The 12,098-nt window shown below is 33.5% G+C and overlaps 1 long non-coding RNA gene across 3 annotated transcripts; it reads right to left on the bottom strand.

Annotated features, from left to right (window-relative positions):
- Nucleotides 1-357: 357 nt before the first annotated feature.
- LOC149791975 (uncharacterized) lies at nucleotides 358-3,748 on the bottom strand. Of its 3 annotated transcripts, none has more exons than XR_016423238.1 (4): nucleotides 3,567-3,748; nucleotides 1,925-1,963; nucleotides 1,139-1,255; nucleotides 358-824 (listed from the first exon to the last, which is right to left on the bottom strand). It is a non-coding gene; the product is annotated as an uncharacterized LOC149791975 (long non-coding RNA). The 3 variants fall into 3 exon arrangements; XR_016423239.1 differs by having other exon boundaries at nucleotides 1,215-1,255; XR_016423237.1 differs by having other exon boundaries at nucleotides 1,180-1,255; nucleotides 3,567-3,743.
- Nucleotides 3,749-12,098: the final 8,350 nt, after the last annotated feature.

The raw sequence follows: 12,098 nt of genomic DNA, 5'->3' as shown, positions 1-12,098 counted from the left end.
ATATTTAGATTTAAAGCACAGCAAACACTGAAGCAAATCAACTTTATGTTTATTTTGTATCAGTTATTTATTCAGAACAATCACCCGATATATATTATTTGTTAACAATCTAGCAAGCACTATGGATGGAGTTTGTTACATACACAATCCAATCGAAATATATTGTTTGTTAACAATTTAACAAGTAATATGGATGGAGTTTGTTACATACACAATCCAATCGAAATATATTGTTTATTAGCAATCTAGCAAGTAATATGGATGGAGTTTGTTACAGACACAATCCAATCGAAATATATTGTTTGTTAGCAATCTAGCAAGTAATATGGATGGGGTTTGTTACATACACAATCCAAACGAAATATATTGTTTATTAGCAATCTAGCAAGTAATATGGATGCTGTTTGTTACAGACACAGCTCCATTAACTATAATGACCATTATTAAGCTAGAAAGTAAATGCAAAGTGTTGGATAAAGACACAAATTATCTGATTGATATAATTTCAAATGTTCACAAGAAGTGCAGCAGATAACAACCGTGTCCGTTTGGGTAGATATTTTATGAACATCAGTTACATATAGAATAATTGATGTGACTGAAAAATTGTTGAAGCTATGTTAAAAATCCAAATCGCACACACACACACACACAGAGACACACACAGAACAACTGATACTATTTGGACTTGAAATGACGAATAATGTCTCGAGTGTCGAGTTTGTCTATCCATCTATGTCTGCACTGGCGGCTCTTCGTTGCTTCTCAAGGTGAGAAGGTTTGCCGAAACGTACACTGGGTTGCGTGAACAGAGCCGTCTCCGTCTAAAACCAAGAAAACAAATTCTTCGTGTAAAGAGAAGTAAATTAAATTTGAACAGTCACATTTTATGAGGCTCTCGATAGAAGATATGATGGTGACACTAGCTCAGAATTGATCACATGATATTAGTGATGCGAGGGACTGTCATGGGTTTTGTATATTCGATTTGGAATAAATGAGACAACTACAGACGTGAAAAAAACACCCTTAGATTTTTTTTAGGAATATTTGTTCTTTTTATATAAAGTATAATGGACATATGTTTGCTCAAGTGTCAGATTGAAGATAAAAGATATAACAATAAATATGCAATTACTATAGATGGATTTCAAACGGTGGTTAATAAAGCTCTGATACCTGCAACAGTACATCATGATTATGCCGACTATTACCATCAGGACCAATACAGCAACACCCAAGGCAACCACTCCAGCTGAAAATAGTAACAATAGTAGTAGTATTTGTTGAACTAATAGTAGCAGCATAAGTTGTACTGGTCATACTGGTGGTGGTAGTAGCGGAAACAGTGATCAACCAACAAGCACGTTAGCAGTAGTAGCAGTAGTAATATTAGTTTTAATAGTAGTAGTAGTAGTAGTAGTAGTAGTAGAGATAGCAATAGAAGCACATAACCTATTGGCAGTAGTTGTAGTAGTAATAGTAGTAGAATCAGTAGTAGAGTTTTGGGGGTAATAGTTATGTGCACTTTTTCTTCTTCAGTTGTAACAAACTTAAAGAGTTCTTGTGGTGGAGGTTGCGGTGATAATGGTAGGGGATGTCCATCATTGTGTTTCAGATTTGAATTGTAGACAATGTGTTGCATGAACTATCTAACTGACTGACCTGTTACGATCGTTAGAGTGTTTTAGTGGTGCTTGTTGTGGTGAAAGTAGTAGCAGTGGTCTAATTGATGACGTTGTTGTTGCTACACGCACACACAGACAAAACAGGCACTCGCACACACACGTCTATATATATATATATATATATATATATATATATATATATATATATATATATATATGCTGAACTTTAGTTTGAATTTATAAAATACTTATGGATACAGACTTTTAGATAAGTTAATTTCAACCAAACAACTTACCAATTAACGCGCCAGACATTGCTTGTCTTCTCTGTGCAACTGAAAGATTAAAATAGATAACATTATACGCAACTATTTCAATTAGGATAAACTAATTAACTTCAGGCGCTTAAGGAGTTTTATTCAAAAAAAGCTTTCTTTCAAAAAGTAACAGCTACAAAGAAATATGAATACCTTTCCTATGTGGGTGAAAATATGATTTAGGCACGTGATATTTTTCAGGTTATTTAGATGTTATTGCAATCCTGTATTAAAAAGTCAATCTTCGAAATTGTTGATATAATAGGAAAATCATTCAGCTTGTCTATCTGTTATCTCCATGGTGCAAGCATGGAATGTGGTTTATATAAAAATTCAACCATATCTCTTTTAAGAATGTAATATGTCTTACCTTTGATTATTCTTTTTAACATTGTTTAGTTTTTAATTTAATTTTTGTTGTAGCTCAAGTTTACATTTACTTGGAAGAGTTTATTTTGCTAGAGGTTTCTATGCAAATCATTTCTACATTTTCGAACATTTACATTCTAGTTGTAAACGTATATCCAGTATCCGGTTTATGGTGTCGCAGGGCGCTATCGCATAAATTCATGTGGTTCAACTGGACTATAAACTGAAGCAAAGCAATCTACAACTGAAATGACGTTTATGTCTCGAGCAAAAGTCTCCAAAGTAACCCAGAGGTGTAGGAAGAGTACAGAAGCCTACCGACATGTGGGAGATTGAATTACATTTTGAATAAGAATAGAAAGAGAACATACTAGAACTGGGTTTGATTGTTCAACCTATAGGAATAATGTAGATCTGGTAATGTATATTTTGGTACGAGATGCTTGTGGTGTTGAATGTGGAATGCTGGAACAACACTTGATTTTATCCACATAACCTCACTGAAATATTAAGCTAAAATATACACACAGTTGCCTTATAATAAATACTTGACTGTCATAGAATGCAATTAAGTGTGAAAATAAATGTTGGCAAATATTGTATAAATCACTTGAGAATCTAACATTGTAGTATGACGTCATGAATAGACTTCAACAAATTACTTGAAGACAGATCCTGTCATTTCCGTCAAAACGGTGTATGAAACAACGACACTGAAACATTCTAAATTTGTTTGTTCATTGGAAAATATTATTTACATGATGTGTATCTCTCTAGGCCTTTGACTTTGATCATGGATTAAAATCTGTGGAAAGGTTCGACATTTTTGGACTTAGTATATTGAGATCCAATGGCATCCTGGCGTTCCTTTAAAAGACCTTCCAAGATTGTCCATGACTAATATGAAAAATGTGTATGCACGATAAGACTAGATTTAATCGGTTTTTGCTTACCTGAAGCAAACGTTGGTCTAACGTTTGCTTTAAATAATGAATATTCAAACTTTGTTGTGAAAATGATCACCAAATAAAACGCCAACGGAAAAACCACATCGTATTAAACTAAAAACTCTTCTGATCAAGTTCAGCACTATGATTTAGCGGACGCTAACAGTTTATGAAAGGAAAAAGCAAAAAAGAAGAGGTAAATACATATAAAAAAAGACATTTGTGCAACATTAATTGTCAATGACTTTTGCATAAGACTGTGAACGCCTAATACCGAAATAGTGTGAGAAACAAACAATACTTACTGCAAAAATATTTGGAATACTTGACGCATACAGTCTCCCTTTTCCCAATGTATTCATATCACTGTACCATTGAAAAGAAATAAAGATCAAAAGAACATTAGCAAGCATCCATCTTTAATAATAACAGTTTCTGTGAATGTGGACATCAGCTTTCATTATTAAAAAAATAAAAGGCTTTTAACATCTGTGATAAGTGACTCACAATCAGCTGTGAAATGCATGCCATTGTTTAAGCAAGAGTGAAATGTTTTTCTGATCGAGACCACTTAGTCTAACCTTCCGGTGATGCAATTCAACAAGACTCTAACGAAAGAAGGAAGAAATTGCGCCAGTAATAGTTTGGAGGAGACGTTTGTATTGATTCTTATGCCTTACATCTTGTACAGATCTGACTTCAGTACATGACAATCCCTGATGAAGTAAAAGAGATAAAGATGATGATAACACTGAGGATGGTTATTGTTGTTTTTATTGATAATAATAATAATAATAATAATAATATTAATAATAATAATAAGTATTATTATTAGTAGTAGTAGAAGTAATATTATTATTATCAACATATTTATTATTATTATTAGTATTACTATTGTTATTATTATTATTATTATTATTATTATTATTATTAAAACGAATGCAATCCCTTTCTGATGACTATTAAAAATGACCATGATGTTTATAATAACAATTAGTGGGACAGGAACGACGACAACATTGATGATAATAATAGTGGCACTCATAACAATTACGACGATAATTATAACAATATTACATTTTAATAACGCATTATTAGCTGATATTTTCTATCCTATTCTTAAATAAACTCTCGACATATTGTTGATGAATAAACGTATCGATGTAAATCCTATTTATAACCCAACCTCTAATAAACGCCTGTATTAAGACCTCAACCTGTAATTATAGACATCCTAGTTTTAAATAACGGTAATAGAGAGACACAGATGTGAAGAATATGTGTTTCTATTAAACGTAACATTTTTATGCATGAAGTTAGGATGTATGAGGTGTGTATGTGGGTTTTAAAATTAATGCAGTGCATAAATCTGCTTATCAGTTATTTAAGGGACATAATTTATATCATCTGTTGAGTTATATTTCGTGAATTTTAATCACTTTATTCTAATAATAAAACCATGTGGACTGTACAACACATCTAGGTCTCACCCTCCACTGTCACCTCATGGCTGCTTTTCAAGGTGAGAAGGTGTGCCGAAACGTACGCTGGGTTGCGTGAACAGAGCCGTCTCCGTACGAAATCGAGAAAACAAATTCCTCTTGTAAAGAAACGTAAATTAAATGTGAACAGTCACATTTTAAGAGGCTCTCGATACAAGATCTGATGGTGACACACGCTCAGAATTGGTTGCATGATATTAGTGATACGAGGGACATTCAGGGGTTTTGGATATGCGATTTGCAATAACTCAGACAACTACAGATATGAATAGACACCCTTTGAGTTTCTTAGGACCATTAGTTCTTTTTTTTATATAAAGTACCATGAATATCTTTTTGCTCAAGTCTTAGATTGAAGATGAAAGATATAACAATAAATATGCAATTACTCTAGATGGATTTCAAAAGGAGATCAATAAAGCTCTGATACTTGCAATAGTACATCATGAGTATGCCGACTGTGATCATCAGGACCGATATAGCAACAACCAAAGAAAACACACCAACTCAAAACAATATTAGTATTAGTAGTTCTAGTAGTTGCAGTGTTAGCAAACGTGATGATAGTTGTAGCTTTAGTACAGGTAACAATAGCAAGAAAAGCAGTAGTAGCAGTAGCGTCAGAACAGGTAGCAGCAGCACTAGTAGTCCTAGTATTAGTAGTAGCAAATGTACAAAAACTATTACAATACCTAGACAGTTGAATATACTGTTATTAGCAGTAGTAGTGGTAATAGCAGCTGCAGAATTTGCCCTTGTAATAGCCGTAGCTGTAGCAGCAGCAAGAGTGGCAACAGTAGTAGTAGTAGTAGCAGCAACAACAATAGCATTAGTGGTAATAATATCATCATCTTCAACGATAGTAAAAATAGCAAGTAAATTAGCAGTGCTAATACTATTTGAAGCACTAGGAGCTGCACTACTGGTTGTAGAGGTATGACATTTAGAAACAAACACGTACACGTTTATTGTCATTATTATTCTTATTATTATTATTTATAGTAGTATTAATAATAATATTATATTTTGTTTTGGCATTTTAACTGTGTGCGTGTTTGACTTTTTTATTCCGTTATAACAATACTGCAATCGTTATTGTGGTGGTGGAAGAGTTATTAATAGTAATAGTGGTAGCAGTCCTTTATCTTTCTTCAAATTTTGAATTGAACAAATTATGTTAAATAAAATAATCTTCAGGGCTAAACACACCTGTCAATGTGTTTTAGTGGTGCGTGTTGTGATGAAAGTTGGAGCAGTATTTAAACTGGTGATAGCGTCGGTGATTATGTTGGCTTTCACTTTGATTTATTGTGTTCTTTCGTGTTGACTTTCATTTATTTGAGTAGTAGTAGAGGCAAAAGTAGTACAATGTGGCTGCATTCTGTCGTGTGTGTGTGTGTGTGTGTGTCTGCGTGTGTATGGTATTTACTTCATTTAAATTTATACAATACTTTTAGACAAAGATTTTAAATGAAATAATATAACTAAATAACTTTTCAATTATCAGCGTTGTCATTGCTAGTCTTCTCTATACAACGGTAGACTAAAACAGATCAAATTATTTGCAACTATTTCGATTAGGGTAAACTAATTAACATTCAACGCGCAATGATATTCTGTTCGATAAAAGCTTAATAATATTCTATTTACTCCTATATCACCCCAGTCATGTGTTCAAAATTAGATCTTAGACATTTTTTGTACATATTCTTGGGAAAACATTTGACTTGCCTATTATCTCCATCCATCTCCACCTTTCTGTAGGAAAGTGTGCTATTTTGCATGGTTCAAGGAGAGAATATAGCTTAAATAACAGTTTTAACGATATCTTTTGCGAACGTAGAATATATTTCTTTTATCCTTTATTTCATGTACAATTCAGAGATATTTGACATTGTTACAGTTGATATCTTATCTTGTTGTGCCTCACAGAGTCTGTGCAATTCGCTTTTACATTTTGAAAATAAACTGAAACTGCTATCATGTTTCTCCATGAAGATCCGAAGTAACTCGGCCACATAGAATGAGTACGAAGGCCTTCCGAAATATGAAATATGAAACACATCACGAATAAGTATGACATTATAACATGATGAAACTGGGTTTGAATGTTTAACCTATAGGAATAATGACGATCTGGAAATGTATGATGTGCCAAGATAAGAAGTATGTGTTGTTTGCACAAAGTCAGAACCACATGTACCTTTATCGACAAGGCTTATTGAATATTTAACTAAGACATAGACATGCAGACCTCAAGGAAATAATTGACTATGATCGAATTCAATACACTGTCAAGGGATATTTGGAAACTATTGTAGAGAATCAGGAATCTGCCATTGTATTATGATTTCTTCGATATAATTTAAAAAAATCACTCGAACACAGGTTCTGTCATTTTCGTTGCACGGTATAAGAAACAACTAGATGGAAACAATCTAGATTCGGTAGCTCATTCGATAACGTTATTTACTAGATTTGGATCCCTTTAGATCTTTCGACTTGATAATGGATTATTACCTTTAGAAAGGTTTTTTGTTCATGGAATAAATATTTTTTTTGGTTTATTTTTAATGAGATTATTCCAATCGGGTTTAGAGTTGCTATTGCCACAGCAGTTTCGTCCGAAATGTTGACCCGTAACAAAAATTATATTTCAGTGTTTACGAGGTATTATTAATATCTCTTGTACGCAAATAATCGTGAAGAAGGGGAACTAAATTATTATCAATGTTAGCATCATGGTCACGTATAACTGTCATTATATTTAGATTTCTGGTTGATCTCTAATGTATATTTGTATTTTCTAGATTTACTTGTACACAAATATTCAAATATCCATATTAACTAATTTTACACACTGCAACCATTTTCCAAAGTTGCAATTCAATTCAACAGTTGCAAAATCTAGAATATCACATGAATAAAATAAACTAGTTTACTACGAAGTAACAAAATAGCGAATTACAATATTAATTCTAACCACGAGCTAGCAATCTACATAATTCTTTACATAATCATAGCTCATTTCTCAAATACGCATGTAAATTAAACACTACGTGTGGTAATTCTACGTACTAATGATTCTAGTAATGAAGTATACATACTGCACATAATTACAATTACAATGCCGTAATATTCTGCAACAATCGAACAAATAAGTCATTGACCTTTGCGAAGCTTTGTCTTTCCTTAGAATTTCCTAAGTTTTCCCGCCAATTTACGAGTGGTTTCCCGGAATTATTGCTTTATTGGTGTGGTCCGTCTCAGAATTACGTCATTTGACGAACCCATTAGTACCTAAAGTTCTAGGATTTTACGTATGTGTCTTTCCTTTTTAGTAAGTATGTTGTTTGTATATTTTTATTTCAAATTTCATTTGGATTAATATTCATAGGGTTTATACGCCGCCCTAATCCAGTGTCTCAGTACTCCATTACCTGGCTGATTTTGGGGTTATTTGCTTGAGTGATCCAGGCCAGTGGATTGATGTTGTCTGATGTATGCTATGTGTTTGTTCTATTTTGTTTGGTTGCTTTAATTCTTGTGTTTGTGTTCGGACTGGCTCTGATGAGTCAAATCTTGTCGATTTTTTTTTAAATTTTTTTTATAGATTGTGGGGTATAGAAGAATTTTAGTGTGAGTAGTAGATTGTAGAGTAGTCGCAGAGTGTATTGTTTGAGCAGAAACGGTATAGGTAATACTTGCGTGTTGATGTATGTACCGTAGGTGTAATTGTTGTCAGAGATATTGGAGTCTTACAAGGACCTCTCTTTACAGAAAATTTCTGTCTTATGATAAAATGAAGAAGAGAAAAAATATATATAATTTTTTTTAAAATTTGTTTACAAGTTTTCGTGTTTTTATATCTTATTCATTTTGGATTATGCCATTAGCATTGAAAATCGTCCCTTCTTACTTTTATAATGGAGTTAATATACCCTATTATGCCATTAGCATTCAAAATCGTCCATTCTTACTTTTATAATGGAGTTAATATACCCTATTATGCCATTAGCATTCAAAATCGTCCCTTCTTACTTTTATAATGGAGTTAATATACCCTATTGTGTCATTAGCATTCAAAATCGTCCCTTCTTACTTTTATAATGGAGTTAATATACCCTATTATGTCATTAGCATTCAAAATCGTCCCTTCTTACTTTTATAATGGAGTTAATATACCCTATTGTGTCATTAGCATTCAAAATCGTCCCTTCTTACTTTTATAATGGAGTTAATATACCCTATTATGTCAATAGCATTCAAAATCGTCCCTTCTTACTTTTATAATGGAGTTAATATACCCTATTGTGTCATTAACATTCAAAATCGTCCCTTCTTACTTTTATAATGGAGTTAATATACCCTATTATGTCATTAGCATTCAAAATCGTCCCTTCTTACTTTTATAATGGAGTTAATATACCCTATTGTGTCATTAGCATTCAAAATCGTCCCTTCTTACTTTTATAATGGAGTTAATATACCCTATTATGTCATTAGCATTCAAAATCGTCCCTTCTTACTTTTATAATGGAGTTAATATACCCTATTGTGTCATTAGCATTCAAAATCGTCCCTTCTTACTTTTATAATGGAGTTAATATACCCTATTATGCCATTAGCATTCAAAATCGTCCCTTCTTACTTTTATAATGGAGTTAATATACCCTATTGTGTCATTGTATATATTCTTTTCGTCAATGTTATTTGTAAATAAAAGTTCCATGTTTACTTATAATTTTATTTTTTATGACTTGACTATCTGTATCGTTGTTTGGACATTATAATATCATATGCTCTTTAGAATCAGTATGTTTCTTAATTAACCTGCATCTTGGTATTATGTTAATTAAATGTCTATCGAAAGCAGCTGCACCAGTCATCCAGCTTCCATGTAGATATAAAAAAATAATCTATCTTGTATAGCTGTTGATTTAATTCTCGCGTATTTTTCCATTTTATTGACCAAGCTGGGTTCGGATGTTTGAATTCTTTTTAGTGTTCGTCTTGATTTGCTATCGCATTTAGTACATTATACATGTTCTTAATTTTGTCCCATAATTCTGTTTCTCCCTCCATTTGTATAATAATTCGCTTATTCATCAACACTTTCCAGAGGGTTTAGTTGGTAGATTATTTTGATAGATTTTATTACTAAAGCGGCATATATATATATATTTAAGCTTCCCATGGTAATTGTGGGAGAGCTATTTAGATATTTAAATCTGTTTAAAATATTTGATATTTGTAGTAGACTTATCCTGGGTAGGGCTAATCCTCCTTTTTCCTTCGGTCTGCATATATGTTGATGTTGCTTTAGCTTTCCAGCACAAAGTTTCACAATTACTGAAGTTTCTAGTCTATATTACTCAATTAAATTCGGACTGAAATGGTGACAACACCCTCTCTCAATTCCGACTGGATATCGATTCTACTCTGTTTTATTCATCTTAGGAGACAATGCTCCGACCGTCTGTCAACGTGGTGAGATTTACGACGCCAATAAGGGCCTTTGTTCTTGAGCAAAGCTTTCAACGTCCACATGTGATTTTTGACACCCAAGAAAGCTGCCTTTCGTAACAATTACGAACAGTTGACACCCAAGAAAGCTGGCTTTCGTAACAATTACATACATTGGGCATTGCGTACAATGTATGTGGCAACCACCACGATACCAGATCATGGGGGCTGCTATGTTGGTCTTCTTCCAATCAACCCGGTACCTTAACTGACAGTCATATTGTACACAGGAAAAGATCACACTAATGTGCGCATACGTATGTTGTCTGAAAATGGACCTTTGCTGATAAAGAATGTTCTCATGTGTAGAAGAAAAGATCATCAAATAGCAACATGTACACTAACTTCGTCTTGAATTATTAAGTACGAAAACTCCTTTTCTTGTGTACACATTACTATTTGCAAAAAGAAAACTTGTTAGTAATAATACAAACAATATTAATAATACTAATAATTAGTACCATTTTTTATAAGTGTTATGGTATGCTTCGGACAAGGATCGAACCGACGACCTCCGGCATCCGAGGCGGACGATCTAACCACTAGTCCACCGGAGCGGTCATACATACATACATACATACATATATACATACATACATACTAATAATAAAGTAATAATAACAAAGTATTTCCACCTTATTTTTATTATATGGATGTATCAATGCATTGAATGAGCGGAGCATAAGGATAATAAATGATTCATTTAAATTTAGTAAGATCGATACCGAAAAATATTCAAAGCATCTCATCGGGAATATTAATCATTGTAGTTCTATTCACATTAAACAATGGCCTTTTTGTTATAGACAATGTTTGAAGAGAAATTTGATCTTTCAGTGTATAACGTTGTCAGTTCTGAGACGATAATTCTCTCCAGATATCCGATGATTTTTTAGAAACGTAGAAAGGACCTGGCGTATTGACTTGGATGGTATAGTACTTGTCTTGAGTTAGGAAGGTCTCTGGATCAGGTTCCTCCATGGTTTAAATATTTTCAAAGCTGATGTCTGGTGGCCCAAGAATACGAATTTTAGTCTCTGTAAATACCTGTTTTCATTAGTTAAAAAGACACACGAAGGGGAGGTGGATCGTTTTTGAAAGTAGGGACAAGTGTCTCAGAAACTGATCGAGTGCATTGTCAAAGCTGATGCATGTGATAGAGCGCCCGTCTAAATTGGGGGATGGGGGTTCGGTGCATGGTTTGAGCCCCATCTCAACATACAGCTCTTTTTCTGTGGCACATCGATCAGTGGCTTTGTTTCCTCGCTTCCATGCAAAATGTTCCTGCACGTGTTACGATTTATCCAGCATATATTTTGAATTAGAACGGCACAGTCGTGTCTGTCCAGAAATCGTACACTCGGAGAGCTACCTGCCACGTATAATCGACACTCAGTATACATCAAAAACAGGACTTCTGATTCATCAGAAATAAAGTTCACGATAAACTAAGAGAACCCAAATCGGTGTGGACATTATTAGCCTGACACGTGATCAAATTCGCATGAAAACATCGAGTACAGTGTACTCAGATGACCTTTTCGTATTTCATCCACTAACTTCATTACCATGTTATTAATATTTATTTAAACTAAAGTATGTTCCAATCAAACTCATATCTCTGAGGAATTGATTTAAACTGCGATAGACCAGTTTTCAGGTACAATGTTATAGATAACCTCAATAACAGATTTAGCAAACGCGTACACCCCCCCCCACCCCCACCCCGTGAGCACTGCAGTTGGAAATAAACTTTTAACTTAGTTTTGTATGATATTGAACTTATCAGTTTCTTCAACGGACATGTAA

The sequence above is a fragment of the Sinohyriopsis cumingii genome, chromosome 9 (genome assembly GCF_028554795.1).
Source record: "Sinohyriopsis cumingii isolate HCF-2022 chromosome 9, ASM2855479v2, whole genome shotgun sequence".
Lineage (NCBI taxonomy): Eukaryota > Metazoa > Mollusca > Bivalvia > Unionida > Unionidae > Sinohyriopsis > Sinohyriopsis cumingii.
This window is presented reverse-complemented; position numbering and strand designations above follow the sequence as displayed.